The sequence below is a fragment of the Solanum pennellii genome, chromosome 3 (assembly GCF_001406875.1).
Source record: "Solanum pennellii chromosome 3, SPENNV200".
NCBI classification, from domain to species: Eukaryota; Viridiplantae; Streptophyta; class Magnoliopsida; order Solanales; family Solanaceae; genus Solanum; species Solanum pennellii.
In genome coordinates, this window is record NC_028639.1 from 13,260,893 (window position 1) to 13,283,151 (window position 22,259).

Consider the following 22,259-nt stretch of genomic DNA (forward strand, 5'->3'; position numbering starts at 1 on the left):
ACAAACGACGAGCCGTTTTTCAACCAACGCCCCGTCGATGTGGTGTCATTGGTTCGGAGTGAAACTGAAGGCTTTCATGGATATACAACGGACCAGGTCGACGGTCTGTCGGCTGGTCGACTGGCCATCTATTGGCTCGTCAATTGGTCGTTGGTTTTGGCAGTTTTGAACCAAAGTCTTGGGCCCTCCACTAGGGCCCCTTGTTGGTCCTAGGTGGGTTGTGCCCAAAGTTTAAACCCCTAAACGTAGTCGTCTTTGTCTTAGGAACACCCCACATCAATTTCGATTAAAACAAACACGTAAAACTCACTCAAACACATCAAGATACACAAGTGCTATCTAAGGCACACCTTCCGAACGTCATGGACGTTCTCGGACGTTTGACCTCTAAACTTAACCAAACTTCACACACTGCATAAGAACACTAACGTATATCATTTTAAAACTAGATAAACTCAAGAAACACTAACGAGGCTCTAGTTCACCTTAGTTCATTTTGGGGCGTTACATTCTCCCCCACTTAGAATAACATTCGTCTTCGAATGACACTAAAACTTCAAGAACTACAAGGAATCACTTAGCATCGCATAACACATAACAACCAAGGTTCAAACATCAAAAATCAAATCATAAACTATCAAGGAGCACAATTTAACACTTTCAAGCACTAGCAACGTAAGCACTTTTAGCAAAACTTCAAAAACTTCAAAACTCACCCTTAACCTTCTTTTATAGAGGAACTACCTTATCCAACATTAAACATTCAAATATAAAAAATTTTTGCACATATTGAAACTTAAATTAAAGGCAAGAAATTTTTTTCTCAAAATTCAAAAATCTTACGGTATTAATCACTATAACACTATTAAGCATGCTTAAAATTTCAAAATTTCATTCTTTGAGTAATTCATCAAGAAGTCATGATCATATGAAGTTTAAAACCATATAAAATCATCTCATAACACATTGAAACCATAATTCATGAAAATGCAATTCCCTCAAAATTTTAGACTTATTTACAGTGAATTCAAAACTTCACTGTGTCAGATGCTTAAAATTTCAATAATGCACTTTTCAAGCAACTTTAACAAGATGTCATGAAAATTAGAGAGACAAGACTATACTAACTTACTACAAAGAGACTTGGTAAGTTTCACTAAGTGCAATGTGAGATTAGCATCCCATACTACCACTCCCACTTAGTGACCCTTGAGGATTCTCTTAAACTAAGTACATTACATGCAATTTTTGTCAGCTCATTCACCTCCACTTAGGGTAAAGCCCTCTTCAAGGTCTCCTATTTCAAAGCACCATTATACTTCTCACAAGGTAGGAACTCACCCTACCCCCAACTCATGCACATCAAGACTAAACATCAACCTTACAAGTTAAACATAACACTATCATCTTAGGATCCAAGCCTAAAAAAGCTCCCTTAAACACCACTTCATTGAATTCTTAGGCATCACTTAACTTAATTGCATTGAACAAAACTCCCTTACTAGGCATTCATACTACATTTCCTCCTTAGTGTAAACCTACACAAGAACCTCAACCAAATCACAAGAACAACTATTCAAACATTAACCATACAAGAGGGTTGCCCTCTACTCCTACAAAATCTACACATTCTTTCAACATTCCTCAAATTTACACCTTAAAGCATTTCTACCATCATTAAATAGAATCATAAGATAATCATTTTCTTTCAAAGTCACTTTATTCAATAATTTACCGTGCTTAGAAATACATCACCACAAAGTTTCTCATCACAACACTTCCAATATCATGAATCACACCTAGCCATAATTGGCATCACATCACAATTTTCAAAACTTACCTTCATAACTACTCTTCTAGCCACAAAACCATCATACCATCAAAACTCACCTTTTCTCTCCCTAAAACTTAGAAACACCTCCCCTTCCAAGCAATCACACCTAGAAGTTCACCGGACAAGGGAACATAAGAGAGAGGCCTTATGAAGTTAAGTTCTATGACACGATTCAAGAGTAATGAAGAAAGTGAAACTCTATCGTCCTATAGCCTCTTGTCCATGGATGTGTCACGACTAACGCCAATGACCAAGATACTACTAGACATGGCTTGTGAGACTTTTTAGACCCTAAACTATTTCCCATAACCTTATGCTCTGATAACCAAGTCTGTCACGACCCGAAAGTACCCCGTTGAAGTTAGGGAGAACCCTCGGTTTGTGGCAAGGCGTACTTGACCCTTGGGGTCTTGTACAAGCACCTTTAACCATCGTTCATTACATAAGATATGAAAAGTAGTGTGGAATTTAAATTTTTCAAGACATTTAATATAAAAAGGAAATCTTTCATAAATACTTAAAGAATCACATCGTCTCAATCCAACTTAAAGACACGACATAATTAACTTAGGTACACGGCCCTTTACATTTGAAAGAGATATATAATAAGTCTTAACATAAGGAAACTAAGAAGATAGGAATTATGCCCTTGGATATATGAGGACACACTTTGTCTTGGGAGGAACTTTCCCAATATTTGCCTTCTAGAATTCAACCTTGCTTCCAACCTATACTTAGAGAGTATAGAAAAGTATAACGTTAGTACAAATAATGTACTAAGTATGACATATGCAAAAATATGCAAAAAGGGACATTTTTGTAAAAACACATTTTTCATGCCAATTAAGTAAAACATTCTTGAATTTAGAAGTAAAATAACATAAGAAGCATCATTTAACACTTAGAGAAGAGTTTCCATAATTTTAAGAAAAGGAAGCACTTTACAGTGAACTTACAAAATATTACAGTGAAATCATTTAGACATTACAAGTAACACATCTTATTCTAAGGAATGAACCTCCAAGGCCAAACAAAAAGGAAGTGAACTCATTTCCGTAGGAGTATCCCTAACAAAGGATTATCCAAGGACTCACCAAGGAAAGACATGAAGGAAGTACGCATATGCCTCCTTTATTACACACCAAAGCGATCCTCAAGATTACTCCATTTCGGCTTACTCACCTCGGGAGAACAAGCCCCCACTCAATGATAAGACATTAGAAGAACATCTAACAACCCACCAAGAATTCATTTCGAAATACCTACTTAGTGCAATGAGTAGATGATGTCCCATACCACCACCTAGCCTAAGTAGGACACTCTTTTAGATGGCTTGGCACCAAGACTCCCCTTTCGGAAGGTCTACTTAGTGCAATGGATTGATAGCGTCCAATTCCACTACCTACCCTAAGTAGTACGTTCTTTTAGGAGACTTAGTTCATTCAATTCACATAACGCTCACTAAGACTCCCCTTTCAGAATGCCTATCTAGTGCAAATGATAAATAGTGTCCCATTCCACTACCTACCCTAAGTAGCACACTCTTTAAGAAGACTTAGCATTTTCTTTACTTTTGTGGGAGTTCGCTTAACCAACATAGACCATGATAGCTAAACATGGAATCTCGATACTTCCCTTATCGGAGAAGGGTCCCCTCACTTTCCTAGGGTGAGGTTTTACTCTTAGCTTTTACATGGATTGCCCAATAGGTACACCTATCCGGGCGCATAGTTAAGGGATAAGGAGATTGCTACTAGGTAACTCATTCTTTACAAACGAGGAGTACTCATCTCAAGAGGTATATTGGAATACAACATCTCAACTCACGAAGTGTAACCACCTCTTCATATCCTCTCATTGTTAGGCATAACTTCCCACGGATTCTAAAAATTATAAACTATAGGTTAAGGATAATTGGTGAACAACACATCTCAACTCATGAAGGGCGTTCATCCGCCGACCTATCTTAGAAAGATCTTAGGATGTAGTAGATTGCTTCTAGAAACTTCATCTTAACTCACGAAGAGTGTTCATCCCAAAACTCCCCTTTAGGACTTAACTTAGCTTCATTCATTCATTCAAGTGTGAGTGTGTGTACATGTGAGCACACTTTGCACGGAAGCATAAATTCATTTACATTTAAGTTCTATACATGCTTAGACCTTCATTCATCACATCACACACTTTACGTTATTAACATAATCATATAAGTTCTTTATACATAATCCTTAACATACTTCCATAACAAGCTTCATAAATTATTAACAAGAATAACTTCATTCAAGCATACACTCTAGTATACTTCTCATAATAACTTTATAAGGAACATTTAACAAGAATACATATATATTAACTTACTTCACATAACAAGACTTCATAGCCTAATTAACAATAAGCTAGTAACTTCACATTCATACAATTCAAGTAAACACCGCCACCAAAAAGGTGGAACCACTCAAGAGCATCTTATGACTAAAGCTTAATCAACATCACCAAATTACCCTTTAATCCAAGATTCCATCACCTATATCAGATTACTCAATAATTCATCATAAACTAGACCTTATATCAGTAGCTAAACATTGATAACAACATACGGAAACAAAAGTTCAAAGATTACAAAACTAAGCTCATTTAACCCATTTCTTAAGACAACATTAGATGAAAAGATATTACATGATTTCATTGAAGTTTTAAACTTAAATCATCAACTAACATTAGAAACATCATTATTGAGTCATTCAAAACGTCTTCATGCAAGACCATATTTAGATTCGAAGATAGAAGAAACTAGGGTTGAAAACTCTCTTTGAAATCTTTTAGAAAGGGGCTCCTTGAATGGAAGAGAGTTCAAGGATGGAACTTACCTCAAATGCAAATCAACCCACTGATTTTTGATGAAGAATATGTCCCAACTAGGCGTCCAAGTTCTTCTTGACTTCTTTCTTCCAAAGAGACTTGAGAGAGAATTCTAAGAGACAGGGGTTTTCGGTTTTAGGAAGTGAAGTAAAAAATTAGGTCTTGGGGTTTGAAAAACTTTAATATATCTAAATAACCCTAAAATAAATTTCCAAGGTCCTTAAAAGACTTGGGGTGAATTTACCAAACACCCTAAGCAAAGGCAGCCCCTTAACATCTTTTGCAGGCAACATCCATGACCCACAAACGATGGGCCGTCTTTCAACAAACGCCCTGTCGATAGGGTGTTGTTGGTTGGGACTCAAACTCTCAAACCTATAGGCTTTCATAGCCAAATGACGGACCAGGTCGACGGGCCGTCGCCTGGTCAACTGGCCGTCGATTAACTCGTCGATTGGTCACTGCTTTTGGCAGTTTTGAGCCAAAGTCTTGGGCCCTCTCTGGGTCCCCTTGTGGGTCCTAGGTGGGGTCGCGCCCAGATGTTAAACTCCTAAACATAGTCCTCTAGGTCTTAGTAACATCTCACATCATTTTTTATTAAAACAAACATGTAAAACTCAGTCAAACACATCAAGTCACACAAGCGCTATCTAAGGCACACCTTCCGAACGTCATGAACGTTCTCGGATGTTTGACCTCCAAACTTGACCAAACTTCACACAATGCCTAAGAACACTTAAGTAACTCATTTTAAAAGAAAATTAACTGAAGAAACACTCACGAGGATCTATTTCACTTTAGTTCGTTTTGGGGCGTTACATTAATCATAAATCAATAATCAACATGATAACAAGACTAAAAAGAAACACTAAATCACAATTCAATAATAGATCATAGCTTAAGACAAGATACTTAGGTCAATTCTCTTCCTAATATAGATTATCTTCTCATGACTAGCATGAAAGACTACGAATCACTCTAATTAGTTAATGATTAATATAACAACATCATTTAATAGTAATTCAATTAATAAACAAGTTAATTGAACTAAATACAACTTAATTTATATCATAATCAAACCTAGGGTTAACGGGTTGAAGGTTATCTTCTACAACCAAGATCAAACCATCAAGATACATCATAACTGAATTAAAATACATGTTAATCTATCCATAATATACAAAATAAGACATAACAAATTAATTTATAACATCAATTTTGTATTGGATGAAAAGCCATTTGAAAGCTCAACTTTGGGAATCAATTTTGAAGGAACCTTTTGAGGAAAGATGTCTCAAAGGTGAATTAGATCTCATAGCTTGTTAATTGAGGAAGAATTGATGGAGAAATCATCCCTTTACAGCCCCCCAAATCCCTCCCCTAGTTAGTCTTCAATGGTGTCTTCCAATAGAGAGAGAAAGAAGAGAGAAGGAAGAGAGTTTGTTTTGAGAGATATAATTAAGCTAATGGGGTTAGGGTCTTTATATGGGGGGGGGGTTAATTAACATAATTAGGCTTTACTAATCCCCTAACTAATGACCTAACCCGTTAATTATTTGATTTGTACTAACATAAAATGTGCAGCAAAAACATGCGACTCACAGACGGAACCCCGTCGACGCCTTGTGGCTCAATCTACGGACCAACCCCCTTCTGTGCTGCATGTCCGTCAATGAGTTCAGAGAGTGTGCAAATGATACATTAGAACAAAATGGCTAAGTATTGGTCTACGGTTGGCATCGACTCCCCGTCGATTGACCATTTGTGGGTGCACAATGTCCATGCAGTGTTGACACCAACGTGCAAGGGTCCTCCTCAAGGGCCCTTGGTTGATTCTTAGGGAGTCATACCCGGACGTTTCAACCATGAGATAACTTAAACACCTATTAACTACCATCCACCAATTTTCATGGATTTTCAACTTCTAAATGCTCGTAATATAGGCTTAGGCACGTTAGTACCTCACTAGAACTAGTTTGCAAACGTCATGGACGTTCTTGGACGTTTTTGTTTATAGACTTCATAAATGACTTATAAACATTAAAATAGTCCTTAAAATAGTTCTTGGACCTCATGTCACTTATGTTAGGATTTAATACACATCTTGGATTTTCGAAGTGTTACACTAAGTAACTAGCATTGATTCCCCCTATCGGCATGACCATATCTTTTTCAAGTAGCTAGCATTGATCCCCCTATCGGCATGAAGCATGTCTTCTTCAAATAGCTAACATCTTTGATCTAATTCCTTATAAATTTTCCCTTTTTTACATATAAAAATGGTTAAAGCAATAAACCAAGTTGATTTTAGAATGCACTTCAAGCAAATTAATGGCCACTTGCGCAACACTGAGCATGAGATAAAAATGTATAAAGTATTGAGACAAGCCGATAGAAGCAAGATATTTTTCATTAATAAATGAAGTATTTTCCATCAAAGCATTTCAAATATGATTACGGATGAAAAGCAGAACAGTGCCCACATAGGTTCGATTGAAAAAGAGGAATGAGGACTGACTTAGATAGTTAGGAAGAGAAGGGATAACTTCGATGCATGGATTGAAAGAGTAGAATCAGTAGAGAATATCCCTTAGCATGGTATTTTGAGAAGCTTTATTTATAGAAGCTTACATTCTTTGTTGTCCAGCCTTCATGTTGAACCTTCAGGGCTGCCCTTTACTTTGGTTCAAGGTGGTCCCTCTGATAGAGTTGTTTCAGAAGTTGGGATTTTAGACAACCCATTTCAGTATCCCTGTTAGCAAGAGCAACTTTCAGAGCTTCCAACACCATCCTGAGTTTCTCATAACATAGAGATTGGTAAAACAAACTTACTCAAGGCCTCCGAGATAAATAGATCAATAATTGAGTAACAAAGAATAAAATTTCATTTCTATTTTTATTTCTTTTCATTTTTTTAAGTATGCACCTTACTATTTAGAATACTTTGAGTTCTCCGAATATCAACTTCTCCCATTTTGAACATCATCTTTTCCACTTCTTTATTTTTCTTGGAGGCCTGGTTCCTCATCACACATAAAAAAATATTCATTTGAAAATTCTCCAGTAAGAATAAAGGGATTAACAATTTGAAGTGTGTTTTGCTAGAGGAGAAAAGAGAATTTTGAAAAACCTTTACCATTTCAAAGTTAATTTATTTCTCTGAGGTAATGGAAAGAAATATGAAATATAAAGAAAGAGAAAGGAAGTATCATTTTGGTACTCAAAAGATGGGACGCTAGTCAGATACCTGATTGACAGACATATTTTATTTTCATCGTTCTCATGCGTAACTCAAATTGCAATGTTAAGAGTGCTAACCTTCGATAAAGAACAAGGTCTCTCTCAGTAGTTTGAATGTGATTGTCTAGATCTGTCGTGACCACCCTTTTCCTTCAGCTCTTTTGCCATGTGTATATACATACAAAAGGTATGAGACTGAATTCACTAAAGCATGCATAATTGAAAAACAAGGATACCTACTCCCTTTGCATAGTCATGAGAGAGTTGATTGCTTCAGGCAAGATAGATTCAATAGGGTTTTAGCAGTCCCAACATTAGTTTGATTATCACAGCCACGTATTCTAAGATCTTCAAGAGGTTGCTTGATCCACAAGAGTTGAGCACATCAAGCTGCACTTGCTACATTCTCTGCCTCAGTTGTTGAAAGAGCTACTTAATCTTGCCTTTCAGTTTCCCGTGAGTAAGATATTAACAACTCGTAAGGTATTGTTTTCATCAACTTGATACCAACATAATCAGTATCACCATGTACGCCAAATCAAACAGTCTCATGATGGACATATAGGATCGAGTCCCTTGTCTTCATCAAACGTCTCAAGATTTTCTCAGCAGCCTTCAAATGTGATTCCTTTGAACAAGAATATAGTCTCTGAACCTGGTTCATCAACATCCAGCTTCACATTATTTCCCATGAGAGTATCAATTATTCTAGGCAGCCATAAAATGAAACTTTTTCAACAACTTTAGCTTCTCTAAATTGGTACCTAGTCCCCATCTTTGATCATACATCAATTGACATGAACATTGTGCTATATGCTTCCCTGTAGCTAAGTCCCTATAAGGTATACACTTGTACTTTCTTAAGGCTTTAGCGATGATATCAGACACTTGATCTTCCATTTTGCAAAGCTTTATGACGACATCACCCTTCTTTATAAACATTGTTTTGACTTCAAGTATGTTCAACCTTTTGAGCAGCTCATTCACATACTTTTCTAGACAATCAAAGGTACCATTAGAGGTTTACAAAATTTCTACCTCTAAGAAGAAGTCTCCCATGGTGCTCATTTGGAACTCACTACCCATGAATGTGGAAAGATCTTCAGACAACAACTTAAAGGGTTTTTTCAAAGATGACATCATTGATATACACTTGAGTGACCAAAAATTCCTTTCGTTGTGATTTCAAAAAGAGCTTTTTAACAATTTTACCTCTTATGAAGTTATTATTGAAGAGGAACTTGGACAACCTATTAGATTGTTGGGAAACCGACTGTCATACTTTGCTTCTTTCAAGAGCTTGATAAAATTCTTCATTCTCACCTTCAGAATTCACAATATTAGTTTGAACTGCATCATCTTTGTTCAGCACTTTGCAGAAGATCGGGTCCCTCATCAGGTTCATAATCTATATTAGTTTTTTTGATATTTCTGGATTCATGAAGAGAATGTTCGCTAGCAAACTCACCATTAAGATCGTCTCTCTGAATCTAAAGCAACCCTTCCATCTAAGAATCATCTTTCTTTTTCAACTTCTTAATTATTCCAAACTCATCAAAAATTACAAGACAACCCTTTTATAAACCTAAAAGCCTTGTAGGAAGAAGAGTGTACCACGACTATTCTTTTATCAATATTGAGATCAACCTTCTCAATAACATCATTTTGGTCACAAAACATGTAGTATTCACCACTTCAACCGAAAGTTCCTTGGAAGATTAGAAGTACACATATTTCACTTAACAGGTGGTATGATCTACTTTTCTTAACACAAGAATTATAAACATTTTCATTTGCAAATTTTATTTTTAGCAGAACGAGGAACAGATCCCTTGACACAATTTTGTTAAGCAGATGAGCCCTCACATGGCCGAGTTTGACTCAATGAGTACTCTCACCTTGACCAAAAGGAGAGTGAGACTTTTATTATGAGCAGAGTTCAAATCAACAACATACATGCCCTTGCATCTCTTTTCAATTAAGATTATCATCTAAGAGAGAAATATCATAACAACCCATTTTTGGACAAACACTTAATTTTATTTCATTCATCACAAATCTATGAAACACTTAAAAGATTTTAATTCAACCATTGACATAATACACATCCTCAATAGTGTGTTGCTTAGATTTACCAATCACGCCTTCACGAAAAAAACATACATTTTCTTTCCATCACCAAATAAGACACCTCCATCTTGAAGTGTCTGGAAAGAGAAGAAGTTTTTCTGTTTCCAATCACGTGCTTTGATCCTCCTCTATTCATGAAATAAAGTTGATTGCTGCTACTTCATCTCGTAAGAATACCATATCACTTGTTAGCCTTGGGAACCCACTTTAGTTGGAGTTCCCAGTAAGCAGATAAAAGAGTGATAAGAGAATTATTTGTCCAGTGATACAAATTAATTTGTTTCAACATAGGATTAGGAGCATGACCAGGTCCCTTCTTCTGCAACTTCTTGTGTTGACCAAGTCACTTGTTCTTCTTGTTGCTCTATTCACCTGGTCCCTTCTTCTTCCTATTCCTCTACTTTGAATATTTTGAATGGTTAAAATAATGAACAATAGCTTTAGAAGTCAATTTTAAAAAGAGTTTTTGAAGTCAAACGTCAAGGGACAACCAAGATGTTTGAAAACTAGTCTTTTGTGTGCTAGTGTGTCCTAGTATGTTGTGCATGATTTTATATGTTGTTCGGAGTCTAAAATCATTAGGGAAGACACTAACAACTAGAGGACCGTGTTTAGGGTCAAAACGCCCGGGTGCGACTCCCCTAGGACATCCTAAGGGTCCTTGAGGAGGACTAAGAACATGGCCATGTTGATACAAAGGAAGCTTGCGACCAGTAGCTCTAGGGATGTGTCCGTGTCACATACTTGCTCCATCCATGACCCTATTGTCCCAAAAATTATTTTCAAATTTCTTCAAGGACACCTCCGCAACTATAACACTCTGAAAGTCTAAGACCTAATCTAGAGTCTCACATGTTGAACAAAGACTTATAACACTGTTTTAAGACCTAAAATAATTTATATAAATCATTTAGGATGTTTTAGAGTCAAAATGTCAAGGAACGTCCATGATGTCCGGTGAATTGTGAAATAGAGGTTAGTGTGCCTTTGCATGTTTCATGGGGTTTTAGGAGTCCAAATTTAGTGAAAATTGGTAGAAAGGTGTTAAACATGTATTAGAGTGTGTTAAGGGTTGAAACATCTGTGTACAACTCCAGAGGACCACCCTAGGACCCTTCCAAAATGCCTAAAAGCTGTCAAATGACAGTGGCTACATATGAGGCCAAACGACAGTCTGTCGTTTGGGCGACGAGGAGTGGATGTCCTCCGTAGGTAATGCCTTAGAAACATCCAAAAAGTGATCAAAAACCAAAGTCTCTGACACCATCGACGGTTTGAAGTATGGGGGGCATGGGCTGGCATCGACTGACCTACGGACCGTAGGTCGGGGTCTCGTAGGTGAGGGCCTAGTTTTAGGCTGTCCAATTTTAAGTAAGTCAATTAATTAGTTAGTTGCTTAGGTGGTAAATTAGAGGTTAGGGGAAGGTTAATTATGTTAGTTAATGGAGTATATAAGACATAACCCTCATTAAACTCACCCAAAACCCCACAATTCCCAAACCCACATCTATCTAACCTTTCTCTTCTCAAACTAAAAACCTTCATTGAAGAAACACTAGGTATCAAAGTTGAGGACGAATTCACCAAGGATTTCATTCCAAATTCGTGGCAAGATCATCACTATGGTATGGTTTCTTTCACTCTTGGGATTCATTTCCCCTAAGAGGCCCTTCCAAAGATGATTTTCAACTTCCCCAAAACTAGAGTTTCAATATAGACATGGGATCGCTTTTCAAAATGAAATTGTTAATCAATTGTGATGAATTATAGTCTTTTATAATTATTTAACTAAGAATTAATTGTCAACTGTTGTTAATTAATCAAGATTGCCCCTTTGAACTCTTGTCTTTTCCCACACTCATTATGTCTTGAAACTCTATAGAAATTGAGAAGGATGATAGCTATATGAATGTGTAGAATAATAATTGTTATGTATTAATTCGTGAATTTACCTTAATCATGCATTGGTTATGTATTATTTGGTAATTGAAGTATGGAGACAATGAAAGGGAAAGAAGGTATAAAGGTTGATTCTTCTTTAATTCAATTATGGAGTATGACTGACTTAGATTGTAATGCTTGTATGTGTAATTTGTGGTTGTGATGTTGATAGAAAGTATTCCTCATCCTAAACCCTAGACTATTAAATTGGATATATTGTATGAAAGTATGTTATGGTATGATTATTATATTATTGAAAGCAGTTTCTCATGATTATAATAAAGTGTTGAGTGAAAGGTTTACTCACTTGTACGTGGTTTCTAAGTGAAAGGGTAGTTCACACTTATGAATACCTATGAGTTATTATGATGATATGTTCACATAGAGGTCTAGAAGAGACTAATGTGATCTTGTATGATGATTATGATGATTGCTAAAGGGAATAAATTCTTACAACTGAAAGGGCATGTAAATGATATGGAGGTCTCACGTTTAGGAAGTCTGGCCTCCCACATAGGTTTCTTCATGTTTAGCAAGTCTAGTTTCACACGATATGTATTGTCTCATGAGATGAAAAACTCCACTTTAGTAAGTTAAGGTTTCTAGTAACAATCTCTGTGACCCTTAACTATGTTCCCACATAGGATTATAGCTTAGTGGATCCACCTAGATAGCTATGTAATATTGGTTACACCTTAGGCAAGTGTTGACCCTCTCTTTTTGGTGTGGGAGGAGAAAACCAGATTCCATATAGCTTACATGGTCTCATGTCGGTTATTTCACTATCTTCCCTAATGTAATATGGGAAATGAATAAGTCAAGTATGTGAACTATTATTAGGGCTTGTCTTAAAGGTCACTTCATAGAGTGAGGGAGGGTATGTTACTTCTCTAACTCATTGCACATGTGGCATCATAAGGGATGGTCTTAGTAGTGGTATTATATGAGTAAGTTGATTTCTTGATATGCAGGTCAAGTTATATGTTAACTTATGAATCAAGCATGTTATGATAAAGTATAAGACTGTTTATTCCTTTATCATTTGGATGTTGATGTAAGCCTACATTGGCATGTTGACTTTGTATTGGCTTTGTCAAAGATTTGTACTCGTGTAGATGGTTCAGTGTGAGACGGAGCTTTAGACTAATTTCTATCTATCTTATGTTGTCTAAATGAGAAGCCTATGTATGCTTCATATGCGAGGAGTCTAAGTAAATTCCACATGTTGTATATGAGGAGTCTATGTAAACCTTACTATATGGATATGTATAAAAAATTTTAAATTTTCCTCACTTTTAACCTATGAAATGTAATGATGAATGCTAAGAGGATAGTCTTAGTTCTCTTCGAGGACGACGACGCCGATTACGTCTAGGTGGTGCTCCCCGGTTATGAAGAGATGCGTACATGTTCCCCAACGATAATTCCAAAAATTAACATTTAGTTTGACTTATTTAAAAGGGTCCAATTGATGTTGGGGTGTTTTGTGCATGGGGGCTGTATTATAAATTAATTTTAGGTCATTATACACTTATTCCCCTATCAAAACCCCAAACCCTCAATTAGAATAAAAAATTCCAAAACCCTCAAAAGTTCTTCTCTTTCAAAATTCTCTCAAGCCACCATATGTCACATCAGGGGATCACCCCCTTGAAGTAAGACGGCATACTTGACCTCTCAGAGGTCTTATACAAGCCCATAGTTATCCTTCATCGCAACGACATAGTAAATTTAGCGGAAAATTTAAAACTTTTCATAACACCTGATATGCTAGAAACTTTACTTCATATACATATAAAAGATAAGTCATAATACATATATAGACTCTTATTCTCTTTGCCATCTTAGACTCAATAACTTAGGAGTACATTAATGACAAGGCCCTTATGACATAATACAAAACTGTACATTACTAAATAGACTTTACAATAAGTACACATGAGGACATCCTTGGACTTAAGGATTCCTTTCCTTGAGCTTGGGAAATCATCTATCAATCTCCTCAATCATAGACCTCCTTTAAGAATCCATGACCTACATTTTGTGTAAAAAGTAGAGAAGAATGGGATTAGCACAAGAATGTACTAAGTATGACAACCATCCAAAAATATGCATTTAAAAGGGACATTTTCTTTGAAATCATACTGCATGCCATTTTGAGTAAATCATCATAAAACCTTTATTAATAACATATATATCATTTTTAATACTTCATAGAAACACAATCAAAGGCCAAACATCATACAAAATCACATACCATCATAGAAGTATAATATCACATAGACATAGTTAACTCAAGACTCTCATCATATAGTCAACAAGGTCAATATCACGCATAAAGACTCATATCATGCACATCTTCATAACAAGTAGACAAATACTACAATGTCATGCATAGGGAACACATACATAGTGATATGCATTAGAACACCTTCCTAGAACATCCTAAGGAGCTAGTTGCGCAATATCTAGATGGTTTCATTACTTCAACCTATCCTAAGTAACCTCCCTCAAGTCATTCTATTTAGGGTCCTAGTCATTTAACTTCCATTGTCCATTTTACATTAGGGAAACTATAGCCTTAACCTACATAGACCATGTGATGCTAAACATGGAATCCGGTGTCATAGAACCCCACACCGATAAAGGGTGGTCTACCGGCCAAAGTAGACCCCATCATAAACATAGCTTTCTAGGTGGATCCAATAACAAGTATCCTATGGTGGCAACATAGTTACGGAACTTGGAGGTACATGTGAAAACCCTCTTTATGCCAAGATTAGGCATTGTAGTTATTCACTTATGGAAACCCTATTTATGCTCATTGACGCATTGTGGTTATCCACCTCATGAGATTTATGGTGACCTATCTTCCTACCATGGGAAGGGACACACACTCATTTCAAGTTCACTCGGTGCTAAGCTAAGTTCCCTTTATTGAAAACCTTTATTATATTTTTGCTTTATAAATCATAGGTTTAGGAAAGTCATCCCCTCATATGCTTAACTCATAGGTCATAGATGGAAGTTCATCAACCTACATCATGTAAAGAATCCATTCACATGAATATAACATATGTAAAGCATAATCTAGTTTAGGGTACACATGAATACACAAACGAAGGCCCCTCTCTTGACTAGATCTTCATACATGTGTATGAGTGTATACAAAGATGTGAGAAAACCTTTCACATAACCCAAATGTCACACATGTTCATATATCAATGCATGAGTCTATAGGCATAACTATATGAACAATCCTTTCATATAAACCCACTAAGACACTATGCATATTCATACTTCATCCTTTCATATACATCATATTCATAACATGTTCATATATTCATTTTTCATATACATAGAAACCAAACCTAGGAACTATCCTATCAAGATACACATGTGCAATGTATAGACAAGGTCCCATACCCTTGCCCATACTAGTACACCTATCAAGTCATCCTAGTAAGGAATACATGGCATACTTCACATACATATACTTTACATTCATAGTAGTAGACATTAGTGAATATGAGAACAACTTTCATTTAGACACCATGGCCTATGCTACTTGTAACATGCAAGTAAGTCAGAGTGTGTACATTGGTCAACATGATCACTTAATGTCTATCAATTACTCCATGAGGCAGAAACCCTCTTAGACCACATTATACTTCCAAGAACATACCACACAACACATAATAGCATAGGAGGCAAGACAATATAAACATATAACAAAGACTCCTAACTTTAGAAATTTACTCTTTCATATAAGGGGTACATGGGTAGGCGCCACTAACTATTTTAGCACCTCATTGGCAGCACCTATACAATACCCTAGCATGAATATATGCATGCTCATACAATAGCCACACAATCTAGATCACAACTAGATAGGAAGATAGGCACAATTACATCATAAAGTGATCATCTAAATCACTAAATCATATATTCATCACTTTGACTTCAAGACCATGGTCAACACATATATAATGAAAATAAAGTCAACACTGCCACCATAAGTGGACCATACCACACAATGCCATACAAGGCTTCATCAATATTTCTATAAAGAAGTAGAGAAGTAGAAGAGTAGAAGGAATAAGCATTCTTACCAACTCCTAGACCTTTGATCCTCGTTGATCAATACACCTTGTCTGCAAACAATTCATTTATATGGAAGTAGATAAATGTACTTCAAACATATAAGAAACCATGTACAAGTCGCTACAAGATTATACTATAACATAATACAAAAGATCAACTTACTAGGAAAGTACAATAACATAGATCATTAGCTAATTTCCCTTACATTGATTTAGATCATATTTCATACATATTATGAGTCTAAGGAAGTATATAAATCTACCTTTAACCATATTGAAATCATAATTACATACCCTCAAGATTAAGGTTACAACATAGGCATTTAGGCTTATCGATTTGCTAGAGTATAGAAGTCTTTACCAATACAATGAACTCTCTAAGGCTCGAATCATCATTCATATTTTATCAATAATACACTCATTAGGAAGTAGATAATTCAGTAAGAAATCAAGAAGAAACCATTCTTGATATAACGACAACACAAGATCCATCACACACTTAGCCTTTTGACTTCATAGCCTAAAGAAATCTAGATCAATTCATGCAAGCCTTTCTTAGATTGTTCATTAAGAATTTATACCTACAAAATTCATCCATTATATCACCCTAAAACAGTATCTACAGCAGTTCATACATAACCACAACCTTACACAAACGATTCCACAATCTACTTCAACATAACATGTCGAAACATAGGTTATTCATGTTCAAATCTTCATATATTTAACATCATGGACTAATAATCATAAATTCACCATCAATTAACGTAAATGACAATAAAAACAAGCAAATAAACGAAAGAGAATCACCATTTAATCAAGAAGAAGCCATAATCATAAAGCCCATGCAAGAGCTAAACCAATTTTTGAAGGAACATGGTTTCATCGTGCAATTGGAGTGAAATCACATTCAAATCTTTGTATTTACTTCAATTCATCATGTTTTAATAATTAAAAAGGTTTTGAGAAAGAACCCATGGTTAGATTGGAAGATTGGAAACTTGATTATAAGATTTCTTTGAAAAACATTGAGAATAGCTCTATAGATGAAAAGATAACTAGAGATGAAGATCACCATTGATTAGTTGAAAACCTCTTAAACTTGATGGATGATTCATCCACAGAAAATCCAGCTTGAATCTGTTCTTAAGCTTCACCAACAATGGTTGTTTTAGAGAGAACATTTTTGGAGGGAAAGGTTTCAATCTTGTGAGAGGATTCTAGAATGGGGCGATCACGTTTTTGATGACTTATATACACCCACAATCACTTAAATAACCCATTAATAATAAGGTTAAGACGTGGGGGTGAATTTACCATTCACCCCTTTAATGAAACAGACGCAGGCTGCGACCTGCAGGCCACCCACGACGAAGGCAGTGACGGGGTTTCACAACCGTGACGGACCGTCACAGGCCTGTGGGGTAACTCATTGGACACTGCCCAGGCAGTGTCTTAGGCAGCTTTTGGTCCTTCTTTTGGGGCCTCTTTGGGGCCCTTTAGAAGTCGTACCCGGACGTTTTTAACTTGATTACGAACCTTAACAAGTTAGAGAACTTCCACATAAATTTCATCCAAAACAAAAACCTATAAGAAGTCCAAACAGACTTGGTCCCAACATGACATACGGTGAACGTCTTAGGGTCTATCTATCGAACGCCTTGGACGTTCTTGGGCGTTTGACCTCCAAACTTCACGAAACTTCATATAAGAACATTAAAAATCATTTAAAACCATTTCAAGACTTATTAGTCTTATTTAATACAGATTTTTGCATGCATAAACACATGAGGCACATAAGCGACTAGTCATCGAACGTCTTGGTCGTCCCTTGACGTTCGACTTCCAAATCACTTCAAACTTTGCACACTGATACTAAACCATATAATAAGACATTAGAACATTATAAAATCATGAAACACCCATAAAAACATATAACCACATATTAGGCATCTAGGTGACTTAGTCGTCGAACGTCTTCGTCGTCCTTTAACGTTCGAATTCCAATATCTCTAATATTTTAGATACTTCCTATATACTATATTTTAATCATATTTAGGATATTAGAACTTTAAGAAATACATGTTAGTCTCTATAGACCTTATCCCATTTTCGGGGTCTTACAATATCCCCCACTTGGGAACATTCCTCCTCGAATGACACTTAGGGCTCTTTAATCACAACAAGGACTTCGATGCATATAAGTGCAGTTCATAACATTAATAACATCATCAAGTCATTTTAGCACTCAATGCAGACAAGCAAGCAAAACCAATACTCATTCACTCTTTAATGTATCAAACACAAATGTCCTTTTCATGTTCATAGGAGAACATCGCTCTCCTAATGATAACATGATCATTACAAAAAAATCTTGATGAGAACATCCCTCTCCTAATGATAACATGATCATTACAATAAAATCTTGAAAACCTACTCATAGGAAGATCATAACCCATACTCGAAGTTACTTAAGCACTCATACTTCAATTCACATAAACTTGAGTTAAGTTAAATAACAACGATCTTCATTAGTTAGACCTAGTGCCATAAAGGTCATACTCAATCATACCATACTTAGTGGTGTACATGGAGGAATGTCCTTCTCCTCAACACACTTACAAGTATCATGAGTTTTACACCTTATCAAGTACAAGGTCAAATTTATTTAAAAATGCGAAATTCTAAACTTTTAATCAAGACATGCTCATGGTTCCTTCCTAGTGAAGTCTAAGTGGCAAGTCATACCAAGTACATCACAACAAAATAGGAAGCCATTCCACAAATTTCTTTTCTTCACATAATACTCACACTTTAGTAAGCCTCATTTTGGAAAAATAACACAAATTATAGGCACACACATGGAAAATTAGCTAAACATGCTTTCACTTTTCATGAATGAGCCTACAATTATGCATTCCAAATCATGAAAGTCACATAGTTTTCAAGAGACAACATAATTCATTTTAAAGAGACTCAACTTTTCTTTTTAAGGCTTAACATTTTACCTCACAAGTGACTATCACCATGTTTCTTATCTCATCTCATAAAGTCAAATTCACAATTAGCATATAAAAATTCAAATCAATATGAGAAAACATGGACTTTATCAGAAATTTTCCTTCATGCTCTATGAAAAATTCACCATGCCTCCAAGATGATGTCAATCAATTTATACCAATCATATAAAGGTCATGCAATTCACACTTTATGCAAGACTATATTCATGACCAAGCTTACTAAGAATTCATTATTTTCCAATTCAAGTAAGAATAAAGGACAATGTAGACATTTTCTACAACCTCACTACTAAAACACCATCCCCCGCTTAGGGTAAACCCAATTAAGAGCAACTTAACCCAACCTATAGAGGATCTTAACTACACAACCTTCATTTTCATCACTTAAAGTGATTACTACTTTAGAGGAATTTTCATTAATTCAATTTAGAAACACTAAGGCATTCTAAACCTTATCATTTTAGGCAAATCATCCTTAACCACCAATTCTGATCATACTATTGAATGCACATAAGGTCTTTCGACAATGCAATAGACACTAAGGTCATACATAATTTGAGGGAAACGACAAGAAGGTTCATAACACAATAAGAAGTTAAGAAATAACTGTACGACTCATCATGTCATAAGACTCTCATTCTTTATTTCCAAATAGCAAAAATCCTTTCCACATTCATTATCATGTTCATATACATCAATTCTACACATATTTCAACAGCATCCAATCAAAGGACAATTTAGTTGGTTCTCCCAACATGTTACAATAAGTTTCCTAGTCTTTATAGTGAGCATACTTCCAAATATCCGGAAATGCAACATTTAGACATTTGATGGAACAAACATGGAAATATAAGATAAAAGATTTACCAAACTCATCCTTCATAAGCATGCATACTATCTTTACAACTAGGATCAAGCCTCTATAATGGGGATCCAATTTACACTAGCAATCTCTTATATACAAAATGAGACAATGCACACTTCTAATCACATACATTCATAGGATAGCATGCTTCCATAGGTAGTTATTAAACATTCCAAGTTCAAATCCTAGTATTTGCCTACCATCATACAAAACCATATAGGAATACAAAAATCTAAGAGAATTCACCTTAACCACCATAACTTCTAGCATGCTTTAACTATATCATGACATATATTATTCGACATATGTTGCTATTTCACATAGATTTCATATATTGCCATAATTGGCATCACATCATCAAATAAGAGATATTTTATACACAGTAAGGTAAGATTACAAATCAACATCCCCATAGAGTTAACATGTGCAATGATCAAGTAAAGCCCCATAACCCTACTAAATCAAGTAACCCAACTGGAACTACAATTAGCACCATACTCCACTCATCTATAACCTTTATGCATGCATAACTCCATATCTTTGGCACACTAGGCTATTTACATGTCTATAAGCATAGAGATCATCACATAAGGACATTTACATTTATCGTCATACACATACATAATATTAACCTCTTAAGGTCTCTATCAAGGCAAACTAGTGCAAGACATAGATAGAGTACCATACCCATACCTAAATTTAGTTAACCCTTCAAGTCGCTTTATTTAGTTTAAACATCATCAAATAAGGATAGGTATCACCTTCAGACATACTCATTCAAACCATAAAACAAAGATAAGGATTTTAAACTCACCTTTTCTCGCTCAAGCATACAACAATCTCATCCAAGCAATCACATCTAAAATACCACTAGACAATAAAACATAAGAGAGAGATTTTATAGAGTTAAGTTCTATTGAACGACATGAGAATGATGAAGAAGGGAAAATTTATCGTCCTATTGCCTCTCGTACCATTTGATGTGTCGCGATTCACCACTAATGATACACGAATCTACTACACGTGGCAATATGAGACTTCTTGGACCTAAGACCACTTTGTAAACCTCGTGCTCTGATACCATATTTGTCACGTCTGGGGAGCACCCCCTAGAAGTAACACGGTGTACTTGACCTCTCAGAGGTCTTATACAAGCCTATAGTAATCATTCATCGCAACGACATAGTAAATTTAGCGGAAAATAAAAAATTTTCATAGCACCCCATATGCTAGAAACTTTACTTCATATACATATAAAATATAAGTCATAATACATATATAGATTCTAAGTCTCTTTGCCATCTTAGACTCAATAACTTTGGAGTACATTAATGACAAGGCCCTTATGAAATAATACAAAACTATACATTACTAAATAGACTTTACAATAAGTACACATGAGGACATCCTTGGACTTAAAGATTCCTTTACTTGAGCTTGGGAAATCATCTATCAAGCTCCTCAATCATAGACCTCCTTTAAACATCCATAACCTACACTTTGTGTTAAAAGTAGAGAAGAATGGGATTAGCACAAGAATGTATTAAGTATGGCAACCATGCAAAAACATGCATTTAAAAGGGACATTTTCTTTGAAATCATACTTCATGCCATTTTGAGTAAATCATCATAAAACATTTATCAGTAACATATATATCATTTTTAATACTTCATTGAAACACAATCAAAGGCCAAACATCATACAAAAGCACATACCATCATAGAAGTATAATATCACATAGACATAGTTAAGTCAAGACTTTCATCATATAGTCAACAAGGTCAATATCGTGCATAAAGACTCATATCATGCACATCTTCATAACAAGTAGACAAATACTACAATGTCATGAATAGGAAACACATACATAGTGAAATGGATTAGAACACCTTGCTAGAACTTCCTAAGGAGCTACATGTGCAATGTCTAAATGGTTTCATTACTTCCACCTATCCTAAGTAACCTCCCTTAAGTCATTCTACTTAGGGTCCTAGTCACTTAAGTTCCATTGTCTAATTTTTTTAGGGAAACTATAGCCTTAACCGACAGAGACCATGTGATGCTAAACATGGAATCCGGTGTCATAGAACCCCACACCGATAAAGGGTGGTTTACCGGCCAAAGTAGAACCCATCATAAACATAGCTTTCTAGGTGGATCCAATAGCTAGTATCCTATGGTGGCAATATAGTTATGGAACTTGGAGGTACATGTGAAAACCCTTTTTATGCAAAGATTAGGCATTGTAGTTATTCACTTATGGAAA